The sequence below is a fragment of the Sceloporus occidentalis genome, unplaced genomic scaffold, assembly GCF_023333645.1.
Source record: "Sceloporus occidentalis isolate IW3139 unplaced genomic scaffold, rSceOcc1.0.p SCAF_1, whole genome shotgun sequence".
Classification (NCBI taxonomy): Eukaryota; Metazoa; Chordata; class Lepidosauria; order Squamata; family Phrynosomatidae; genus Sceloporus; species Sceloporus occidentalis.
The window spans coordinates 25,216,729-25,223,133 of record NW_028316981.1 but is presented as its reverse complement, the minus strand read 5'-3'; positions in this window follow the sequence as shown (position 1 = coordinate 25,223,133).

The window sequence follows — 6,405 nt, the reverse complement described above, 5'->3', positions numbered from 1 at the left end:
ATCATGAGAATATTGTGAGCCGCCTTAGGTCCCTTTTTGGGAGAAAGGCAGCATAGAAATAAAATTAATAATAAGAAGAATATAGTAATAACAATGAGAAGGCATGAATCATTCGAAAAGACAATGATGCCAGTAAAGGTAGAGGGAAGTAGAAAGAGAGGAAGACTGCATGCCAGATGGATAGATTCAATCAGAGAGGTTATGGGCATGGTTTTGCAGTATCAAAGCAGAGCAGTGGATGATAGGGGGCCCTGGAAGTATCTTATTCACAGGGTTAACATAAGTTGGGGTTGACTCAAGGGTAGTTAACAACAACAAAAAAGTGGCAGGATGTGTGAGCAAGATTGCTGGATCATGGGAATGGGAGGTTAACATAGGTTGCTATGCCTAAATTTGTAGTATGTGAAATGTTTACTCATGGCATGGAACTATTATAATCTGCAACTTTCTACAGATCACATTGCTATGAAAGCAAGGCTCAGGGTGAACTCAGGCTTGCATCCTTCCAAGGTCGCTAAAATGAGTACCCAACTTGTTGGGAGCAATTAACTTACACTTTGTAAATACTTAGGGAGTGCTTAAGTGCACTGATAAACAATGTACTTGCTATTGCTATAACTACTGAGACCAGTTCAAAACACTAATTCTGTCCCTTTGAAAAACAGCATGTGAGACTCAATCTCAACAGGTTAAGAGACATCTACCATATCTGTAGCACTAAGGCTGCATCTGCACTGCAGAAATAATCCAGTTTGATACCACTTTAACTGCCCTGGCTCAATGATGTGTAATATTGGGTTTTGTAGTTTTGTGAGATATTTGGCCTTCTCTGTAAGAGAGAGCTCTGGTACCATGACAAACTACAAATCTCAGAATTCCATAGCATTAAGCCATGGCAGTTAAAGTGGTGCCAAACTGGACTGTTTCTGCAGTACTGAAGCAGCCTTAGACAGAAGATGGATATGTTAAACCTGAACCTGACTCTTGGCTCTTAAAACATCAAAAGGTGTCAGGAGTTAGTAATGCATGCATATTCAGAGCCAACCAATTCCATTAAATGTTCAAACATGTTAAATTTTATTTTGTCATGGCAGTGAGACTTGAACCTCAACATACCTTGTAAAATTCACACCTCTTTCTATAATCTTGAGGATATATATATATATATATATATATATATATTCAAATGTGATATTCTATATGAAAAAAGAAAAGAAAGAAGCCTAGCATTTCCAGGAAATTATCTGGGGGAGGGGGGAATACCATACTGCTTGTAGAGTTTGCAGTTTGGGGCATAGATTCAATTACTAGTCCCAACTAGAGCATAGTTATTGACTCAGTGGGATTTGTGTAAATGTAGATTTTATGACTAAGCAAATTGATTCATTGGGTCTACTGTAGCTTGGAACATACAGACCTTTTGAGATGGACTAGGACTGTGATGTTTCTCACAATAAAATCTGTCTCAATAAATAGATTTTATATGAGCATAATTGTCTGCAAGACTATTGCCTTAGAATGATATCTCTTAGATGGAGATGACTAAGGGAATTTGGGAGGAAATAGCTATCCATTAACATTTATATATTCAAGATAAGTGCAATGTTCAGCAACAGCTCTAAGCAATATGCTGTAGAGAGAGGAGAAAGTCTGCAATGGAGGAGTTAGCTGTCACAGACAGCAATGAAAGAAAAGGTCCTCCTTTAATGAAATCTTGTACATAAATCCTCTCAAAATATAAAATCTCATTTCTGAGCCCCAGAAATAAGTTGACTCTTCCCAATTGCCTCTGAAGCAGGGAAGGAAGTGTTATGGGTAATAACCAAAAATAACAAGACAAACCAGTGTCACATTTTATCACAATTGTACAGTGTCAACGCAAGTAGTTATTTCTTAGCACATCTGGAAAAGTTGTAAATGAAATCCAATGGAGATTTAGAAGATCTTTGAAGAAAAAGAGTGAAATTGCATAGGTTTTTATAATGGTCTGTGAGAAGGTGGTGAAATAATATCACCAAGAAGGTTCTTAATAAAACTTTTGTTGCACTCATGGCCAAATCCTGCATGTATGCAAGACCAATTGCCTACATATGCTCTGAGAACAGCATGAAATCCATTATCTGGCACAGATTTTGACTTTTCAAGACTCTAAACCATATTTTAAAAAACCACCTTTAATGGTTGCAAAGGAAGATTTAATTGTATAGAAGATGGAATCGAAAATGCGGCTTTCCAAAGCAGAACTATTAGTGATGAGAGGGACAGATTTTATGCTTCAAATGCTGCTTGATCTATCTCAAAATCTTCCAGATCCTACTATTTCAACTTGTTGCTCATCCACAGATACCTACCCTGTGTCAAATATTATCTATGTGGCATTTGTTGACATGTAGGCAATTTACATCTGTTACTGGAATATGGCAGTCAAATATTATGCAAATGCTCCCTCCCTCTCCTTCCCCCTTCCTCACTCCTGTCTTGGCTTAAAATCTCATCACTGGCTTGCAAATGCTCTCTTCATCTCCTTCCACCCCCTTCACTTCAGTCCCTCAATTCTCAAACCCACACGGCTTACGAACTGAATCGCTGAGGAGCTTATCACATGAGGAAAGAAAGTGGAGGTTAAGATGGATAGTAACACCTTTCTATTGCTTTACTGCATGACATTGTAGTTCTTCACTTCTCTGTGTCTAGACTTTTCTTTTCTGCTTGTTTGCTTCCTTTGTCAGCCACATATAATAATAATAATAAAATTTTTATTTATATGCCGCCCTTCCTACGATCAGGGCGGCTTACAACAAATTAAAATACAATCCATAAAAATACACAAATACATAATTAAAATCAACCAACAAGCAAAAAGTCCCATAGCCCAACCTCTTGGCCACGGAAGAGGAGGGAGGCCCACAGGATATTTATTCGGGGAATGCCTGTTGGAATAGGAAGGTTTTGAGATCCTTCCTAAATTGGGCCAGGGTAGTAGACGAGCGGAGCTCTGTGGGCAGCGCATTCCAAAGGGCTGGGGCAGCTATGGAAAACGTCCTCCGAGTGGTGGAGACCAACCTAGCCCCAGGCACCTTCAGTAGCTGCTGCCCAGACGTTCTGAGGGTGCGAGGCGGAATGTACGGGGAGAGGCGGTCCTTTAGGTATCCTGGGCCCAAGCCATTTAGGGCTTTATAGGTAATTACCAACACCTTATATTGAACTCGGAAGCGAATGGGCAGCCAATGGAGATCTTTTAAAACCGGTGTTATATGGCTGGTCCTGGGAGCACCAGTGACCAGCCGGGCTGCCATGCTCTGCACCATTTGCAGCTTCCGAGTTTGGTATAAGGGTTGCCCCATGTAGAGTACGTTGCAGAAATCCAGTCTTGAAGTTACCAGAGCATGTACAACAGTTTCTAGGTCCCTCTGGGCCAGGTATGGGCGCAGCTGGCGAATCAGCCGAAGCTGATGACAGGGGTTCCTGACCGTCGCACTCACCTGAGCAGTCAGGTGAAGCGACGAGTCAAGAAGCACCCCCAGACTGCGCACGGAGTCCTTCACAGGGAGCGTGACCCCGTTCAGGACAGGTGGAACCACCGCCATTCCTGGACCAGGAGAACCTATCACTAGTACCTCCGTTTTCTCTGGATTCAGCTTGAGTCGGTTTTCCCTCATCCAGCCCATTACTGACTCTAGACAGGCCACGAGAGGAGAGACGCCATCCCCAGTCACTGCATCAGTCGGAGACATAGAGAAAATAATTTGGGTGTCATCAGCGTACTGATAACCCCGTGCCCCATGTCTCCGGATGATCTCTCCCAGCGGTTTCATGTAAATGTTAAATAGCATGGGAGACAGAATGGCCCCTTGAGGGACCCCGGTTTTAAGGGGTCTCTCGTCGGAACACACGTCTCCCAGCTGCACCATCTGGGACCTCCCGGAGAGGTAGGAGCGGAACCACTGGAGCGCAGTGCCCCCGATTCCCACCTCTGCCAGGCGTCCCAGAAGGATACCATGGTCTATGGTATCGAAAGCCGCTGAGATGTCCAAGAGCACCAGTAGGGACACGCTTCCCCCGTCGATATCTCAGATCATTGTGGGCAGATTACATCACCTGGTTCAGTGAGGGTTTCTTAAGTGCCTGCCCACTCTTCTAAAGAAAAGGAACTAACCCAGGCTGAACTCTCTGCACCTTGTTTTTCTGGCCTATGCTGTCTGTTTTCTCTCTCTTCATGAAAGTGGGCATGTTATAACTTGTCTGCTTGCTATTCTCATCTCTTCTGGAAAAGACCAGGCTGTTTCTATCCAAATAATGTACTTCTTTTTTTAAAAAAATGTATTACTATACTATCCAGCGTTGCCAATTTCCGGGGAATTCCCTGGAATCCAGAGAATTTAATTAATTTCTTTCCGGGGATTTTGACTGAATATTCCGGTAAATATTGGGGAATTCCGGGGATTTGGGATTTTGGTAAAACATTCCCGAGAATATCTTCAAGGCTTGTTGGCAACACTGATACTATCATAATTTGTTATGTTAATAGCTATATCATAATACATCATACTATTATCATATCTTCCCCATCTCTTCCCCTTCCCCTTAGTCCCTTGTCTTGAGTTGATATTTAATTATCTTTATTGCTTACTTCTTGCTTACTTCTTGTTCATTGTAGTCAGATTTTCCTTTCCCTGTTTGGTGCAAGCCTTTTTTCCCCTCTTTTCATTCTGCTGTAATGTCAATGTCACTTCAGTCTTGTTTTAGTTACCTGTTGTTCACCTCAGAAGTTATTCCCTATTTATTTATTGTGTCTTATTTGAATTTCAAGTATATTGCGTGTTCTAACAACTCCACCTCTCTTTACAATATTTTAAAGGAATATTTCATTCTTTTTCAGTTTCTTCAGAGTCCATCTGAACTTCTGTCAGTTTATCCATTTCTGTGGCTTCCATTATTTTAAAATGAATGTACAGTTGTCCCTCCATATTCGCTAAGGTTAGGGGAACAAGATCCCCGTGAATATGGAAAAAACACAAATAACAAAAACACTGTTTTTCCCTGAGAGGACACCTCTCTAGGAATCTCTAGGTCCTCCAGTGCAACTCTGTGGTCAATGTCCAACATACACTGACCATTGAATGGCACTGGAGTAGCTACAAATGGTCTTTCGGTGCAACTTTTAGTTAAAGTTGACCACAGAGTTGCACTGGAGGACCTAGACAGTCCTAGAGAGAACATATTAATGAAATCTGTGAATAATCAAATCCGCAAATATCAAAGCCGCAAATATGGAGGGATGACTGTATTTCTTTAATAAATATGCTTCCTGCTGAGGATTTTAAACTTATATTCTGCCTACATTTGGTTGTTGTAAATTTATCCTCTTAGGGTGGGCACTTCCACTGGAGTAAAGGCCTTGCTTTCCGGTAAGAATCTCTCTTCTTGTTGTCTTCTATTTCTCTGCATTGGTCATTGTAGTATGTCTCCTTATTTCTGTGTGTCAGATGTTGGACAGTTGTTTCCATACTTTTGGCTTTGTTCCTATCTCCCTTTGCTTTTGCTTTTCTTCTTTCTTTTATTGCAAGAAGTGTTTCATCTGTCATCCATTGTTTCTTATTTTTCTTTTTGGCCACTGTTGGTGTTTTCTTGCATCCGTCCTTAATTATGTCTTTGAAGCTTACCGCACAGGTCTTCAGGGCCGTTCTCAGAACGGCCCGGCAGGAAACAGAACGAGTGGGGGATGGATTTTACCACACACTCCAGTCCCTCACTTGTTCCATTCCCCCTCTCTTCTGTTCCCATTCCGTTCCAGAGGGAACACTTTTTGAGAACTGTTCTGAACAGTTCTCAAAAATTCCCCCCTCTGGAATGGATTGAGAACGGAAGAGAGGGGGAACGGAACGAATGAGGGACTGGTGTGTGCGGTAAAATCCATCCCCCACTTGTTCCGCACTCGTTTCGCACTCGTTCCTGCTCTTTCCGTTCTGTTCTCAGAACAGACCAAGAGGAATAGTGTGGTAAGCTTCCATGACTTCTGTCCGCAGTTCTTCAAATTCCCGGTCAATTATAACGGTAGTTCAAATCTGTTTCTTACAATGTCCTTGAATTCATCTGAAATGTTATTCAAGTCATATTTTGGTATAATGATGGTTTTTGATTTCTTTTTCAGCTTAACTATGATTTTTGTTATGAGCACTTCATGGTTTGTGCCACAATCAGCTCCTGGTCTGGTTTTGGCCACAAGGATAGAGCTTCACCATCTTCTACTTCCGATTATGTAGTCTATCTGGTTTTTGTGTTTATCATCTAGTGATGTCCAACTGTATAGTCTCCTATCCGGTTGTATGAAGCAGGTATTTGCAATGAATAGATTATTGGCCTCACAGAATTCTATCAGAGGCTCTCCTGATTTATTTCTTGTTT